The sequence below is a fragment of the Lissotriton helveticus genome, chromosome 6 (assembly GCF_964261635.1).
Source record: "Lissotriton helveticus chromosome 6, aLisHel1.1, whole genome shotgun sequence".
NCBI classification, from domain to species: domain Eukaryota; kingdom Metazoa; phylum Chordata; class Amphibia; order Caudata; family Salamandridae; genus Lissotriton; species Lissotriton helveticus.
Genome location: NC_136067.1, coordinates 601,032,440 through 601,051,111, shown reverse-complemented (window position 1 = coordinate 601,051,111; position 18,672 = coordinate 601,032,440). Strand labels below are relative to the sequence as shown.

General features: G+C 46.4%; 1 protein-coding gene across 1 annotated transcript in view; it reads right to left on the bottom strand.

Annotated features, from left to right (window-relative positions):
• Positions 1–18,672, bottom strand: part of LOC144762793 (CD109 antigen-like) — a 1,211,849-nt gene that overhangs the window by 1,126,780 nt on the left and 66,397 nt on the right. The gene's annotated exons all lie outside the window — the stretch shown is intronic.

Genomic DNA, 18,672 nt, shown 5'->3' with positions numbered 1-18,672 from the left:
TAGCATTCTGACGCATTTCCAGTTTTACAAATTCTCGTAAATCTGGAAATGCAGCAAAAGCCAAGCATGTTGCGTGGGAACACATACAGAAAAACCCATGTCATGCCCTTTTCACGCAAAGTGTTGCATGAGAAGAGGCCATGTTTACAAGGACATAAAAAGCCACACAGGGTGGCTTTTTATGTGTCCTTGTAAATATGAAAAAAGAACAATTGATGGACAGAATGCAGAACAATGTCATACATTCATCCCAGTACAGAGATCTGGGCCTAAATCCATCTTTTTTTGGCTCACCATGCCATTCCAGTTTGGACTCAGCCATATGCAAATCAGTCTTGACCCTTCGCCCAATGGGAACAGTCCAGCCCGAACTGCCAGGCCATGTCCTCCCTGGACTGGAAGCAAGCATCCTAGGACCGGTTTCGGGCTTTCAGCCCTCATCAGCCAGGATAGCTTGACTCCAGTTTCATTGAGAGCACAGGACCCACGTCTGGGCATACCCGTCCCACTCGGGGTGACAAATGCAAAAAGAACAATTGATGAACAGAACATTAACTGTCAAGCCAATTCCAAATGACCCAATAACACTTACATTGGTTTGTAGGCTTATAAAAGATTACTTCCTTAGAAAAGAGTGAGAGGAGAAGGAGGGGGAGAGAAGTAATGATGGGAGGAAGAGTCAGGGACCTTGAGCAAAGAGAAGATGATGGAGCAGGGAGGGAAGAGTGGAAAGAATGGGGGATAGGAGAGATGATAACGAGGGTCAGAAAAAAACTAGGGAAAGGCATCAACAGGGAAAAGAAAAAAAGAGCTTGGGCAAGGCTTGAAAGGAATTTACAGCAAAGATACAGATGAAGAGCAGGACGGGGGGAAGAGTGGAAGATGGACTGGCCAGAAATAAAAGAAGGGGAAGGGAGTGGGGCAGGGAAGAAAGGCAGAAGGAGAATTGAAAAAAAAAGCAGAGAGAGAGACAAGGCACAGTAAAGGTTTGGAGGAGGAAGGATGGAAGAAAGAAAGTGAAAGAAGGAGGGGGGATCGCATAGGAGGAGGAGAGAGAGAAAGAGAGAGAGAGGGAGTAGAGAGCATGGCTGGGTCTAACAAACACTTCTGCAGGAAACAAAGCCAGTTCAGACAGGGAGGGCGGTTCTGTAGCGTCTGTGTAAGTGAAGGAGCAAGTTCAAGGTGCTGAGAGAGTGTGAGGTGGCAGGAAGGAAACCCAGTCTATGAGCATGAGACCCCTGAAGCATCAGCTCTGTGAACCCCTTTACCACTTGGAGACACTGATTTCACTATTCCAGGACTCCCCAGGATGGAGGACAGTGAGGAGGCGCGCGCCTGAGAAAGGTTCAAACTGAGGAGTGGAGGGACATGAGGAGAGAGTGGTGTGTAACGCCGGAGGAGAGGAGAGGGTGTGCACTGCACTCTGTACAGCAGGAGAGGGTCTGGGGAATAGCGCTGGGGTGTGGCATTCGCTAAAATGCTCAATTTACCTACAACAGTGAAACTGAACTGAAACAGTCTGATCCCTCAATGAATGCCCTATTAGTACAATCAGGTGTGGCGAATGCTTGTGAATTCTACTGTGCAGTTAGTGTATACCACATGACTCAAAGCCAACCAGTGAAGAGAAGTGAATTTACAAAAAACACTCCATTTATACTGTGCATCTCGTTATACAAGGCAAACAAAATACACCTAAATAGTGCTAAATAAAACCTCAACAAAAAATATTCAACACTGAAAATGAATAAAAATACAAAGAAGACAAAGCAAACACAAAATAAAACTAGAGGCAGGAAGACAAGTAAGGCAATTTCCAGAGATGCGACCATATTAAAGTCAGGCTGTGGGAGTGAGACGAAAGTCGTAATGATAATAAGAGCCAACATGAAATTAACGAGGCACATGCAGTTCATATGAGTGAAGGCCACATTAAAACTTGAAATGTGTGCAGTTAGACGCTATACAGAGATGCTCAACATGCGTGCTGTGCAAGTAACGCTTTAAAAAATAGTTCCAGAAAAGCAGATGGAAACAGTACTTTGGCAACGGGAAACTGATAAGAAAAGCACACGAAAGGAAAAACATAAGGACACGAAAACAATGTGCTACTGCGAATAGAAATGTAGGAAAAGTACATGGCAAGCACAGGAACCAATAAAAGGCAATGAAAACGAGGGCTGGATTTAAGCTTTTTTTAAGATATATTTAAAACAAAAGATTTCACAAGCGCTGTGCAGATGAAACATAAAATGACTTGGTCAAATTGGAATGCCTTTTCATGTGTAATAGAAAACAGCCATAGTTTCAATGCCCAAAGTAATTATATTAGTAGTAGGTCTCCCTAATGCCACATCATTTATGACTAAAATATCAGCTTTAAATACATTTTGGAAATTCAGCAATCTTTCTCCAAACATCAGCTTGCGAGGGTTGAAAATATAGACATGTCCATCTCAAATGCACTCTTAATTCTGGCCTAAATATATTAACTCCTTCTAAGAAAACATTTCTAATTTAGAAGGCAGGCTGCACACAGAAGAGTTACTTGCAGGTAGCTGCAGGGCTACCAGTAGAACACAAACTGCTCTTTGCAGAAGCCTGGTTTAGAGTCTCACCTGCTCAGCAAGTCTTCTGCATGCTACCTGTGTGACTGGCACGTATTGTAAGAGATGGGTATCCCTCCCTAGCTATAATATGCCATACCAGGCATTAATAGCACACACGCCACTCCCTTTTCTTTGCTTTTGCGGTACGGATAGCATTCGAAATTACAAACATACAAGCACCAGACTGCAAAGTGGGATCTCAATGAGGTTCGGAGGTTTACATGGCACAACTTACAGCACTTTCATTTTCCTGATTCCATGGGCGAGTAACTCCTCCGGTCCAGGTTTTTTATTCAACAGTGGTGCGTGTAGTTCTGTTTTAACATTATATGTTAAGGTCTACAAGTAACGGATCTTGAGTAGCTGTGTATTATACAGCTTATTACCACACAGTATCTAGAGCTTACGTGAGCGGAATTCCCCACTTATGGTATGCCAATGAGTGGCATCTTCTATACATGCTGCCCCTCTTAAGACCTAGGACACTCAGTCCACATCCTTTGGGGCTCCAGAGGAAAACGCTGGTGAAGGTCTAGGAGCAGTTTCCTCCTGGGGGCAAGCACTTTCAGTGCACCTGCACCTCAGGAGGAAAGAAAGGGGGTACCATGGACCCCATGGCAATCCCTTGCACGTGGGTGCAGTCACTCTGAGCACCCTCTAGCAAGGGGATATCCAATTCCTCTTGAAAGTGCAGGCGGCAGAACACGGAGCCGCTTTGAAGCAACTGCTCCATATTTCACTTAAATGCTCTGCACCCACGGCAGCGTGACTTTGCAGCTGCCTTGGGGGCAGTGCATTCACCATAATAGGGGGGTGATTTCCCTGTTTGCTCCCTGCGCACCTGTTTAAAGTTGCGCTGTGGCACAAAACAGGATAGGTGCGCCTTTCGGTAATACGGACAAGGGTGCCCTACTACACGTGTGAACCCTCCAGTCAGTCCTGTTTTCTAACCAATGCCACTTTGTATGTTGGGTCTTTTACACCAAGTCCCTTACCCTAGCTCAGGGTCAATCAGTCTGCTGTACAGATTGATGTTCGCCCTTCAGATAATACATTCCAATGCCAGTAAGGTAACAGAGAACCTTAGCTTGTTGTAGGTAAACTGCAGATCATAGGTTCGACTCCCTGCAGGACCGACTAAACCTTTTATCCTTAGATGATCAGCAAATTGAGTACATCTCATTCTTGTTCTGGTTAGGAGATGGGGTTCATGTACCAGAGGGTATTTAACCTGCTGACTTGTCCCACACTTACCTTAGATTAGCTGACTAAATGAATTAAACATCTCTTTAAACTAAAAGAAAGAGAACAGTTTTTTACATCTGACGTTTTTTTCTAAGTCAAAGTCAGTATTAATTGATCCATCAGCACAGTCTTATGACCAAACACCAAACTATCAGTTACAGGGCAGTCAGGTTTTTCAGACAGCTGGGCAGTCCTTCTAATTCTTCACAGGTACAGGAGTGTTCGCAGGAAGGTATTGAGGATGCCACATCTATGGCCATTGGCATCCTGTGGGTGGGGTAAGCTCCTGACCGTTCCCTAACCAAGGGGCTAAACGTTCCGATGGGTGACCCTACCCACTTTTTGCAGCACTTGCTGTGTGTTTTGCTGGAAGCTTTCCGATAGTGCTCCTCCCTAACTAAATTCAACATAGCACAATCCTTCTTGCCATGCTCAGAGCTCACTGTGCCCACCCAGAGGTGTGACTATGATAATGGGCAAACTTTGCCTTTTGATCACTCTAAACCAGTTCTGGGACAGCCGTTGCGCATCGGATTTAGAGGCAAACTGATTAGGGAGACAAAGGGAGACAGGCCCAGGTGTGAGCTACATCTGCCAGTGACAGTGTAGTCACTCATTGAAGCTCAGGAAGGGGCTAAGACATGCCCCCTTGCCACCTTCCTCAAGGAAAAAAACACATCTCTCTCTTTTGTCTACTGTCTAGGAGCAATACACATAGTGCCATAGGTGAGCCACTAACAAACATGTGACCCTGGGCACTGGCAGAAAGGCACAGTCTCTTAGGTAGGAAAACAACAGCTTTTTTAAAGTGTAATTTTCAAAATGCTAATATAAAATCCAACTTTACCATTAAGTTGAGTTTTAAATTGGGGGCGTGGCTTGGCCAAGAAACGTGGCAGGTGTGTGCTGCTGAGCTCTGGCACAGGCCCAGGCCTAGTTGGCCATTGTGTGACATCAAGCATTGGGGGAGTCTGGCCTGCTACTCAGCGGAACCAACATTATATGTAGAGGAGCAGTACAGAGCGTGTGGGGTGAAACATTCGATAGGGAAGGCCTTACTGCTAGCCGAAATGACTTCGAGACAGGCGCGCTGGGGAGCTAGTGAGGCCCCAGCAGGGACACAAAGGTGTCACAAAGGAGAATAAGCAGGCGCATAAAGAGGCGCTGCCCCAGTAGCGTGTGCCACAGGCCCTGAGGAATCCTAGGCCCTGACTGGTGGAAACATGTGGATGCCTAGCCTAACCATCCTTACCCTATATCGGGGGGCCCAGCCTTTTAACAAAGGGCTGCAGGTGTGGAAGGGGAAACCAGGATGACCCGTAGCAACTGAACACCTGTAGGACAATTGGGCACTATTATGAGCACAGAACTGGGGGGAGCACATCAGGTTAACCAGTTGAGGCCCCTGTCGGGCCATTTTTCAAGAGCCACAAGGAGAGGGACGGACCACAGCAGGACCTGAAAACACCAGGCACTGAAGATTACCATTATCCCACCCTCTTGCCAATACCACAGGACTCTGGTCAGGGCAGCCTGCCAATCCTCGCATGACCTGAGTGAGAACGTGCCAGGGAATCTAACATGTCAACGCTCGCTGGTAGGTGCCAGAGCAGCAAGTGGAGAAAACACCCGGGGGACCCTGAAAATCACCATCCTGACCCTGCAGTCCTGGTTGTCCCCCTGGATGTAGCGCTTTAGCTGCTGCTACCCAAAGGCAGGGATGAGATGACTTGGGTCGCACAGCTGGAAAGGACGCTACCCAGGAAAGGCCCCATCACAACACAGTCATCAATGGGATCTCCCCTTTTGGTACTTTTGCTAGAGGTGGTGCAGTGAGACTCCATCATTACATTGCGGGACCAGATGCGGCCCCAGCAACTCCTCCTGGCCCAGCAAGGAGCATTGAATATACTGGACCCGGCATTCCAGCTGTTTGTGCCCCCGGGACACCAACGAGGTGGGTTGTGCAACTTCTGCCTGATAAGCCACACTAAACCACAAGTGAATCTGGGGGTCCCCAAATCCCAGACAGGGGCTACAACATCTGAAGCTATTTTGCCCCCAACAAGACAGACTACATGGGTAGCCAGAACCTGACTGAACCTCTGCAGGCAACCTTGGTCCACCTTAGAACGCATACTGAAAGTGGTCATAGACACAAAAACCACCATTAAGGCACAGGTGGATCCACAAACCTCCAAAAGCAAGCATGGGACCCCACTTAAAGGGAGAGCAAAAGGCAAGAAAGGAAGAGCCTGAAAAAACAATGTTTGTATGGTTGGGTTGACAGAGGCTGCCCTTACAACAAGGTGAACTGTCCTCTTGGATATTTCAATTATTCTCAGTAGTGGGTATATCTTACTCCTACTACCTGTTTCAGTGTCTCATGTCACTCTCTCTTTGGATATTCATATCTAAACACAAGTGTGTGTGTGGAAACTAATTCCCTGTGCTGTTCTACTCTCCTGCTCTACCCTTCTCTGGTAAAAAAGGGGAGGGGGGGTTGGCAACGCCTCACGGGAGCAACCACCAAGGGGGGTGTGTCAAACTGGTACTCGCTTGACTCCCCGCTATATCATCATCAGAGGAGGGACAGTTCACCTTGTTGTAAGGGCAGGCACAGTGATTTGAGGAGTCTAGTGAGTGGGGGGCAGCCTGAACCCAGTCCAAATCCCCTTTGGGCCCCTTGATGTTTGGAGTGAATTGACAGAGGGACAGGATGGACAAAATGCACTCACTATATTGAAAACTTGTTAGAACCAGTAGTCGCCTCCCGGTCTCTGTGCAATTGGTTTACAGGTTCCGGTTAGGCCTCCCCCACCAGGAGCCCCTCTTAGACCAATAGTGACCAAGATCCTGAATTATAGAAGCAGAGACACTATCATCCACAAGTCATGTCAAGAGAGACGTTTCATAGTCGGCTCTGGGAAGGTCATGATGTTGCCAGACTGTCCATTAGCCATCCAACAAGGCAGGCCTAGCTTCACAGCGGTGAAGCACAAACTGCGAGAGCTTAGCCTTCGATATGCGCCTCCCCTCCATGCTAGGCTTGAGATTATGACTGACCAAAAGGCATTTTTTTTTACAACCTCAGAAAAAGCATGGGGTTGGATTGAAAAATATAAGGGGAAGAAGCCAGCAGTATGTTACAAACCTTCACAGAGCAGAGGTCTTCCGCTCAGGCTAACACACAGCAATCAGGGAAATGTAGCAGGAGACATCGCAGTCCAGATTCCCCTTTCCTCAGCAGTCCCGCCGACAGCAGAGGGAGACGATGGAAGTGGTAGAATCAGTTCATATGGTCTTTCTGTGAATATTTCAAGCAGAGCGAGGCCACGTCCACCGGACTCCAGCTCTGATACCAGCAACACCTCCATGAGGGTCCTGATTGTCACTCCACAAACATCAGACGAGTCGATTTGAGCCTCTCATCCATTGCAACAGATTGGTTCTAACAAGCAATTTGGCTGGCCAGAAACAGATATCTTCCCTTTCATTAATCTACCAGCAGGCCTTCGAACAGCTCTACAGGCAGGATGGCCCCCGCCATCAGAAGACTTCAAGTGGCCGTGGGTCTGGGCCAGGCAGGGACGTGAAAAGCTTGGTACCACCTGCCACTTTCCACAGCTAGCAGTACATGCTGCATGCCCATGCTCACCCAGTTCTCATCCACGCGGATCATTCCCGTGTGGCTGTTGCATTATTCACATTGTATTGTTTTAGGGTGCATTTTGTTGATGCTTGGGTGTTAGGTTGGGGAGAGTTTGACTCCCAGAGGGTGGGTTGCGGGGGGCTGGATATGGCTAGGGAAGGGAATGACATGGCTAAGGGAGAGATGTTGCCACTCACAATATTCGATGGACACAAACCCTGCACCACGTAGACAGAGGACATCAAGCGACAGTCATTATATAGCAAGATGGGAATCACCACATATAGGTTTCTGACATGCAACATCAGAGGAATGTCTACCATGATAAAAAGATATAAGGTGCACTTCTACTTGCGACGAAGGGGGATACATATCGGTATGCTGCAAGAGACTTGCATGGAGGGGCAGAGAATACAGGCGTTCCAGCTAGGCCAGCTAGTAGCCATTGGCTATTCTTCCTACACTAGAGGGGCCCTGATTTGCATTAGCTCAGGGGTCCCTCTTGAAATTGCCAACAAAGTGGTTGATGACAATGGGCATTATGTCTTTATACAGAGTAAACTTGACTGTAAGGCCCTCCTATTAGGTAATATATATATGTGCACAATACAGCTTATCCAGCTTTCTATGTCTCCATGAACCCGATCTTGGTGGTTTGTCCGGACCTACCATTCCTACTGGTGGGTGACTTAAATGGAGTTGGGATGCACAATTAGACTTCTCTCACTCCCTGTACCCTTTAGCATCAGCCTATACCGTAGCAAAGGCCCTACAGGACTGACTACATCACTGGTCTCTGGTGGATGTGGAGCCCATAAGTGGCCCCACAGCTAAGAATATTCTCAATGATGCACGATATACACTTCTGCCTAGACCACATAGTAACTAAAGCCAGCCTTCTTCCTGATGTCCACATTTATGAAAACTTAGGTTGCATGATATCGGACCACAACCCTCTCTTACTTCACATTGACTGTGGGCAGAATACCACACCAATCCCTACATGAAAACTACAAAGCACTGACTCGAGGATGCAGACTTTAGGGAGACACCTAGAGAAGCAAAATACCCATTTTTCAGGGAGCACAACTATGATTTCTTTCACATTCTAAAATTTGGAGGCATTTAAGGTCGACATTCGAGGCCACTGAATACAGGCCACTATAGGGATCAGAAATATCTGGCCCAACAACTTTACACTTTAGATGCCCACATCCGACTCTTAAAGAACAGGGTGGTCACAGATGAATCTACCCGTGACTCCCTACAAAAAATTAGGAAAGAACACACAAGGCTGATGGAGAGACAGTGCTGAATGAATTATGATATATACGTGGCCTGACAACACGCTGAAGGGAATAAGCCAGGGAGGCTCCTTGTTTGGTTGGTAAACCCAGGGAGGAGGTACTTCACCATATCCCACATTATAGATACAGGTGGGACCCTTCACTAATGTCAGATAACTATAAATGAGGCATTTTGTCAGTACTACCAGACTTTATACACCAACACTGGCATGGGGCCCGACACAGACATTGACACCTACATGGAGGCCCTTCAATTCCCTATTCTTCTTCAGCTGCTCTAAACCAAACTGGTATGTCCAATTTCACTAGAAGAGGTCAAAGAGATCATCTCTCTTTTGACATGGGGGAAGGGTCCAGGGAAGAATGACCTACCCATTGAATTTTACGCCACAAATGTTAAACAATTAGCACCTAAACTCATAGAGTTGTACAATGAGGCATATGACACTGTTCTCCTAACACCCATTACACGGACTGCGCTGGTCACTGTTCTTCTTAAGCCAGGCCGATCCCCAGAACAGTCCTCTTCCTATCAACCCCCCTCTATTCTAAAAGTTGATATTAGACAAGACCCTGTTCTCTAGACTGCTACTGCACTTGAGTCAATTTATCGATGGAGTCCAAAACGGATGTTTACAGGGGAGCAGTTCAGCACAGAACGTTCTCAAATTGCTTCGAATCACAGAAGCAGCCCCAATGATATGGCCTCACTCAGCCATGATGGCTATGGACATGGAAAGGGGCTTTGAATCTCAGAGCTTGAGATATCTTGACATGGAAAGGGGCTGAATCAGCTGTGAGGTTGATTTGGAAGTGGATCGCGCTTCATTACTCATTACCCATTTTTTTTTTTAATACATTTTTTTATAGCGCGTACATGACCCAGGCGGGTATCAGAGCGCTTCACATTTAGGGCAGGTAGGATACAATAGTGGAAAAAGCACATTCATTTTATATATGTGTACAGCGTGAATATGACCAAAGAGGGTATCAGAGCGCTTAACAGTTAGGGTAGGATGGATACAGTAGTGGGAAAAGGACATTTGTCACATTTATGTGTACAGCATGCTAACGCTGGGATTCCCAGGTGTGCAACCATGTAGTAGTCATACAGGGCATCAGAATAGAAGGCAGCAAGTAAGCAGTGGAGCCAAGTCCTTTTAGGTCCGAAACTTGTTCATTAGGTTTTATTTCACTTCCTTTTTGAAAGAAGTGGTGGATGAGATTTGACGGACTTCCGGAAGAAGAGAGTTCCAAATCTTAGGGGCAATGCCTGAGAAAGCTCTGTGACTTTTTGTGGAAAATCTGTGGTTTTAAGAGCAGTGAACTTGCACTTCGTGATGGTCTGCAACCCCGTTAATTCTAGTTTTTAAGCCAGATAAATGGAGTCTTGAAATTTAGGGCTTTGTGAGTCAATCAGGCAATCTTTAGCTGTATTCTTGTTTCGTATGGCAGCCAGTTTAGGGATTTTAGGGTTGGGGATATGTGATCATTTCTTTTTGTACTAGTGATCAGTGATCAATCTGGCTGCGACATTAATGGATGCCCTTAGTGGGGCTAAGTTATGTTTGGGAAGACCACAAAGCGTGGAGCTACCATAGTCTAGCCGTGGCAGTACAAGAGCTTATACCGCCAGCTTAAAGTCTTCCTGTAGAAGGAATGGTTTGAGATTCCCTTGTATACTCATCTAGTGTTAAGCTCCCTTGATTGAATTGCTGATATGATTCTGCATGTTCAAATGCATGTCTAGTGTGATTCCGAAGGATTTAGCTGACTCTATAATGTGGGGAGAGCAGTTGAAGGCAGTAAGATGTTTCATCCAGAGGTCGATCTTGGGAGTGTGATTAGGGGGAGCAATGAGAAGGAATTCCGTTTTGGAGGTGTTGAGCATGAGGTGGTTCTCAGTGAGCCAGTTTTGAGTGTTCATCAGGGTGGAGTTAAGTGAAAGGAAGTGTTCAGGGGAGGTGATATTCAGATATAGTTGAGTGTCATCTGCATACATATGAAAAAGAATGTTAGAGGAGTACAGAGCATTTGGTTCCAAGAATAAATTGAAGAACATAGGTGAAAGGGCTAACCCTTGTGGAACCCCGATAGTTACTGTAGAGGGCTGAGATTGGGAATGATTCACCTTGACTCTTTGGGATCTGTTGTGGAGGAAAGAAGTAAACCATTGCAATACCGGCCCTGTTCTAAAGTGGATAGTAGTTTGTTGTGATTAACCATGTGAGAGGCAGAAGATAGGTCAAGGAGAATCAGGACGCATGATTCATTTTGTCCTAGCATTTTTAAAATGCCATCTATAATGTGAATGAGTGCAGATTCCGTGCTGTGACCTCTCCGAAAGCCAGATTGATGTTGATCCAAAAGTTGGAATTTCTCAATGTGTAAGAGGAGTTGCGATTGCATGCACTTTCCTAGAAGTTTCTCCAGCGTGGGTATGTTGGAGATAGGGCAGAAGTTATTAAGATCAATGTTGTCTGGGTGTGTTATTTTTAGAATGGGGGATACCCTCGCTGCTTTTAGGCAGTTGGGGATCGTGCCTTGCAATAGTGAAGCGTAGACAATCTTTCTCCATAAGGGGAGGATGGCAGCGTTTATTTGAAGATGGGAGGTGGTAGAGCTTTGCTGAAGTGTTGTACATGTCGCTTTATCTGAGTGGAGTAAAGGTGTGCCAAGAGGCATTGTTCTTGGGCTAATGCTAGGGGGAATGAGCCGCTCCTAGTGGGCAAGAGGAGCAGCGATCCCAGAAATTGGAAGAAGAGCCCTCTTTGGTTCTAGGTCGATATTGATGCTTTTTGTTTTCTCAGCAAAGAAGCGGCCAATTCATCAGATTGAAAAGCCATCACCAAGGTCATAGTGGTTGGGTGCCTTGACTGTACGTAAGTAAGTAAGTAAATGTTTATTGTTTAGGTAATTAAAACCATAACAATATAAAAACCTAGTGTTATACAAAACAGATTTAAAAAAAAGAATTATACAATATATTCATTTTATCTTGACACTAAAATTTCATTGTTAAAATTCTGTAGCCATAAGATTGTCCTTTTCTCTTTTGCCAGAATTCTGACCCTTTTAACAAAGCTTCGAAAAAACTTTGAGGAATTTGATCAGTCTACCGTTCAGTTGTGGATCTGATGGGTTTAGGCTCGCAATTATAGCAGCTCTACAGGACCTAATGCCTCTCACATTAAAACTTTGTTTGAGCAAAATTGCTCGTTCATTGTAAAGTTTATTGCACGAGCAAATTACATGAATGAAATCTTCTTTGTAGTAATCACACAGCCGGCATGATTTAGGACCTGTATGCACCCAGGTTGGCTGATCTGCCTTGACTGATGGTTGTTTAACAATTTCAAAAAGTTTCTTGGGCAGTTTTTGGCTGGATTAAGCTGAATTCTGAAATCTTGAATTTTTGGTTGTAAGAGTTTCTAATAGATCTAAGGTGATTTAGATGTTCTGTGGAGGATATGGATCTCCAGGATCTTTCTGCTGCCCTTAGGTTGCGGTGTTCCGAGATTAGGTTGTCGTTAAACCAAGGTTTGGAGATTTTGGAGGAGGCATTTTTTTGTTGTAAAGAGACTGAAGAGTCCAGGATACCAGAGATAGAGGAATTATAGAAATCTGTGAGGACATGAACATCTTTTATGTCGGATTGGGAAGTCGAGGCATTTTTACAACAGTTTGCTAGCTCTTCAGTGTTAATGTTTCTGAGGTTCCTTTTCCAGTGCTTCATTTTCTTGGGTATGTCCCTCTCCAGGTACACCTCCATGTTAATAAAGAAGAAGATGCAGTAGTGGTCAGAACAGTCACATAATGGAATGCAGTTTGATTGTGTTTCCTTTGGATATGTTGAGGTCCAGAGTTTGACCCTTTTTATGAGTTGGGCTGTCACAGAATTGTGTCAGTTCATGATCCAATAGGAAGGGTTTTAGACAGTTCACTGCATGATCGTTTGGGTTAGACCAGTGGAGGTTGAAGTCTCCCAGGAAGATTTGGTACACTAAAAGGTCGTCATTGGATGAGATGACGTAAAGATTGTTTCCAGGGGGGTGGTAGAATGCGTGTAGTTTGCAGACGGGGAAGTTTTTGCTTGAAATGTTGATGCATAGATATTTACTGGAGGTCGGAGTGATGGTTTCTCATTGTGAAACCAAGAGCGTATTCCAGTGTATATTAGCTATTCATCCACCCTGTTTTATAGATCTGTCCAGACTAATTATGTCATGGTTAGGCGGGACCAAAAGGTAAAAGATATGGGTGGAATTTAGGCAGTTTTCCGTGAGGATAATGATATCAGGCTTGTTAGTTAGGATGAGATCATAGATATCGGGGCGTGTTTACTAGCGGATCTGCAGTCGAGTATTAGGCATTTCAATTGGTCAGTTGAGTGGGAGGTAGGAGACTCAAGGATGTTAACGCACTTGAGGTTGTGACTATTTATACCTTTGAGGTTGTAGGAGGGGTATTTGTACGGGTTAACGTGAATTGCTTGTATTTGACCCAGTAGGGTCTTTTCAGTGTCTAATGGGTGGGAATAAGAAAGGAGTAGTTCATGGATATCGCTGGTCGATAGATCAGCCTTCATTCTTCTGTGGTGGGAGGAGGTATTTGGGCGGGGTAACGTTTTCAAGGTATGGTAAGAAGTGTGCGTGTCAAGGGCAGGAACTGAGCCTGTAAGGATGGGGCTCTAGAGTACTAAAGGTTCTGAGCATGGGGAGATATTTGATAGTGATGGCTTTCAATTCCTGGAGTTCATCGGTGAGAAGGTGCAGGTGGATAGAGATCTCATCAAGATGAACAGCCCAGTCTGAGTGTTGGTTGTTGGTTAAGGGTTGTGTGGAGAGTTCCGGCAGAGGGGTGGAGCCTCGAGGGATAGCTGAAGGGTCAGAGGCGGCATTAAAATGGTCAGGAGGAGAGAATGAGTCAATGAGGTCTTGTGAAGTATCAATTATCATGGACAGAGTAGCTGGGGTGGAGGGAGGGTGAGGGGTCATATGTGTGGCAGATAGGATGTGGGCGAAGAGAGTTTGAATGGGTTGGGTGGGACAGGTTCCATGAAGGGTGGTAGCCTGGACTCAGACTGGGCTATTGGCGTGTTAGGATAGATCATGCAAGGACGTTCACCAGGAGAGAGAAAAAGTGGTGGAGCGAGAGAGGTTACCCCGGCAAGGGACCCATTATGTATCCGCGAAGAGATCGGGGAAGTGCATGATGCAGTAGGCCCACTAGCCACTTTGTTCAATGGTCGTGTGGACAATGAAGGTTCTGGCAATACTAAGTCAGGGGACTGGATGGAACAGAGATCGCTTAAGGAGTGGGGATGGTTATTTGAGGTTGGAGTCACCCCAGAAGTGAGGAGGGGTGTGACAGTGATATTGTGTGGAATAGGATGGTTTAAGAGGGGATGAGAAGACTTAGAAATCACCACTTTCTTGAGGGTAGGGAATAAATTATCCATCTTAGCTAAATTTTGATTCAATGCTTGAATTAGGATAATACCGTTGTTGTTAAGGAAGATGGTGGCGTTCGCATTTTAGAAGGGCGAGGGCAAAGTTGATAGTTTGAGGCAGTTCAGAGTTTTCCTGGTGCCAGTTATACAAAGCATGGAATAGAAGGCGTTCCTCCATCGTGCCCGTTTTCTGGAGTAGAAGATGAGGTCATTGGTTAGTTTACCCTTTTTGGCACAGAAGTAACAGTCTGAGATAAGTGTTTCAGGTTGAGATTTGAAAAACCGGTGTTTGTGCTTTTTGGTCACCTTTTTAGAGAGGTTAGGAGGGCAGTTAATAGTGAAGGCATGGAGACCGGCACGGTCATGCCTTATATCCATTCTAAGAGGGGCCAAGGTGATTTATTTTGTGTAAGGGAGCGAATTTTAGAGCTCTTAAGCCTGTTGATAGTGAAGAGTTTAGAGAAGGAGATCATCAGTGCAAAATTAGGCCAGTAGATGGAGCTCTAGGTTGAGAATGACTCAAGGACTGCTTATTGTTTCTCTGGGTGGTATCAGGACTGGTCAGTGATCAAAGTCGTGTGGCGATGACAGGTATACTGTGCCGAAAGATACTGCGCATAAAGGTGAGACACTCCTAGTTCATAGGGTGACCGGAATTAGGGTTTGTAAAAGTTTCGATGTTGTTGGGTGTTAGCAATGCAGGTAAGGATCTAGTTAGAGGAAGGGAAGTGAATCAGAGCTCCACTCTCAGATGGCCAACATGTTAGTAGCAACAGGATGGAGGCTGTGCTGAAGGTGCAAAAATGAGTCCTTTATCTATTGCCTCTGTTGTGCTAATACAAAATCAAATCTAAATAATGAGTACTAAAGTGCATGAGCCAAACTAAGCAAGAGGATGGAGGAAGTATTGGATCATATCATTTGTGTGTTCCCCTGCTTCTACCCTCAGTTTAGGGCTTAAGGAGTTGTCACATTCTCCAATGCAGGCACCAGCAGGGGAATCTCACTGGCACCTGACCCTCTTCTCTCATGAAGCACCCCAGGTCTGATTCCCGTCGCAACTCCAGTCTCAGCACTCTGGGGCAGCTCACCAGTCAGGGTGGGCCGGGCAGCAGAGCCCCGCAAAGTTCAGCAGCACAGCTCTACTCGGGGGGAGCTAGGGCCAACTCTGGTATTCCAAGGCACATAGTGGCCCACTCTCCTCATCAGGCTCAGTGGCTACGTGGCCACAGCCTTTAAGGCTGATGCCTCTCACATTCCCCAGCTCACTCAGGCAGCCCGTGAGAGCTCCCCAGGGGACCAGAGGTTCAAGAGTACATCACCAGATCCAGGCGTCCATGGCTGGGTGTCACCTCAGACACAGCTCAAGCCACTGCACTGCTCATCCCTTGCCCCACCCGGTGGTGCACACCCGCGCCCTGCCAGTCCCCTCCCCCACCTCGGGCCTCTACAATGAAGTCCCTTTCACCCATGTGGCAATTAAGGGAAGATGACACGAGCCCATACAGGCGAGTGGTTTCAGGGGCCTAGCGCATCCATAGGAGACCTAGACCGGTCTGTCCTAGCTCCCCAATCTTATTCACTCTTGTGATAGAACCATTTGCAATCTGAGCCAGAGCTATTGGTGGAGGGTGAGGTGGTCCCTGACAGGAGATCAGATATAATAGCCTTGTATGTCAATGACCTGCTGCTCTACCTTAGAAACACTGAGGCCAACATAGTTGAGGTCACCCAATACCTGGGCAAGTTTGGCAACATATCAGCTCTGTGGGTAAACTGGAGTAAATTGTGCATTTTCCCACTGCCAGTGAGGGCTCCAATTGGGTGAGAAGTTACCTCGGATCCCCTACCGAGATGGGAACCAACCACCTTCTAATACTTGGGATTGTTAATATACCATGCAGAATCGGACATTATTGAGGGAAACATTGGGCAGGCAGTGTGGGACTTACAGTCACAGGCCATCTTTTGGTATTCTCTGCCTCTACCAGCGTCGAGTAGGGTAGCGGTGGCCAAAATGGTTATATTATCCAGATTACTCTATTATGCAACATTACCATTTACACTTCTGCAAACACATTTTAGACAACTGGACAGTCTTGTCATAGACTTGATTTGGAACAGCAGCTACCCCAGGGTGGCCCTAGCCACGCTGACATAAAATGCAGATCAAGGGGGGCAAAGGGTGCCAGATTTTGAACTGCTATCGCTCAGCAAAGGCCCAATGGCTCTACCGATGGGTAGCTGGCTTGAACTTACAGGAAGTGGGGGATGTGGACAGAACTGTTGTCACAGCCAGGCCGTATGCGTCCTTCACACTTCAGGACCATGCAATAAACAACCTCAACTATTTAGAGTGGCACAGCAGTGCCACGGGTGAATCCTACATTGGGCTGCTAGCAAAGTTCCCTACACCTTCGACATAGGTCTTCTAGACGAGAGTATACGCTGTTCTAATCATCCAATACTAGACATATAAAATCCACTGCTTTGAGCGGATAGGAGTTACTAGATAAACAAGAGGGCAGTATAACGTCGTGAACTTGGCCATAGGGGTTTTCTACTCTTGTTTGTATGTTTACAGGTTGTGTTATGTTTTAGGGTATGAACAATGAGCACTGAGAAGCCCTACAGTCTTGAGCTAAGCTGGAAAAATGCCGGACTGTGCTTGCAATGTTCAACACTCCGCCCATCATCCCCTTTGGTTTTGCTTTGTTCGCCCTAAGTTGGCAGTTAGCCAGAAACCGGTCCCAGGATGCTTGTTTCCAGTCCAGGGAAGACATGGGTTGGCAGTTCAGGCTGGACTGTTCCCATGAGGCACAGGGTCAGACTGATTTGCATATGGCCATGTCTGAACTGGGGTGGCGGAGTGAGCTAAAGAATGATGATGGATTAAACCCAGATCAGTTGACTGGGGTGAGTGCTTGCAATGTTCAACACTCCATCCATCATCCCCTTTGGTTTTGCTTTGTGCACCCTAAGTTGTCAGGGTATGCCTAGACGTGAGTCCCTTGCTCACTTTGCCACTGGATTCAAGCTAGCCTGGCTGATGACGGCTGATTAGCCAGAAACCGGTCCCAGGATGCTTGTTTCCGGTCCAGGGAAGACATGGCTTGGCAGTTTGTGCTGGACTGTTCTCACGAGGCACAGGGTCAGACTGATTTGCATGTGGCCTTGTCTGAACTGGGGTGGGGTCAGTGAGCTAACAAATGATGATGGATTAAACCCAGATCAGTTGACTGGGGGTGAGTGCGTGCACTGTTCAACACTCCGTCCATCATCCCCTTTGGTTTTGCTTTGTTCGCCCTAAGTTGGCAGGGTATGCCCAGACGTGGGTCCCTTGCTCACTTTGCCACTGGATTCAAGCTAGCCTGGCTGATGACAGCTGATTAGCCAGAAACCGGTCCCAGGCTGCTTGTTCCGGTCCAGGGAAGACATGGCTTGGCAGTTAGGGGTGGACTGTTCCCATGAAGCACAGTGTCAGACAGATTTGCATATGGCCATGTCTGAACTGGGGTGGCGGAGTGAGCTAAAGAATGATGCTGGATTAAACTCAGATCAGTTGACTGGAGGTGAGTGCTTGCAATGTTCAACACTCCGTCCATCATCCCCTTTGGTTTTGGAATAGGCGGGCCCGGCCAGTGGGTCATTCTCCCAGCGCGCTTCAGAGGTGGACAGTAAGGATAGACTTAATTAGATATATGCTTGTGTTGAACTGTCTAAAAATACACACCCATCTCAATGATAGGGTGCGGCAACAATGGAGGGGTATATATGAATAAGGGCAAAACTGCATTTTGTATCCTTTGTATTGCGTTGTACGAAAACCAAGACCTACTGACCCTATCATGGGTATAGCACATAGAGAGGTGGTGGCAGCATACAATGGTTAAAAGAATTAATAGAGTAAGTAGACCTTTTCATCTGGGTCACTCAGGTTGAGGCCTACTAGCCCCCCATGCAAAGTTCTGCTTCTATTTGTATACTCAGACATTTGCGTGGACACCCTGAATGTGTGTTAAGAGTGTTTGTGTGTCCAACTATGCCACTAGCTTCAAGAACTTACAGGATATGTGAAGCATCGTTGGTGTCACAGAAGGAAGAGATGCAGCTCTGTGTTTTTCCCAGTAGATGTCGCCAGACACGTATCTGATGTTAGATAGTATCTGCACTTTTGGACCACTTCCTAATTAATCCCTTGCAGTCTATGTTGCCCGAGTAAGATATGTGGGAAGGCATCTCTGCATTGCTACTCAACTCCTGGAACATCTATTTCTTGTCAGGTCCTCTCCTTTCAGGATGGACTTAAAAAGCTCTTTGGATGGCTTTCAACACACTGAGTGTCCTACTCCTGGCACCTACTCCGTGGCACAGTTCTGTTACCACACAAGTCTGTTACTACCTCCA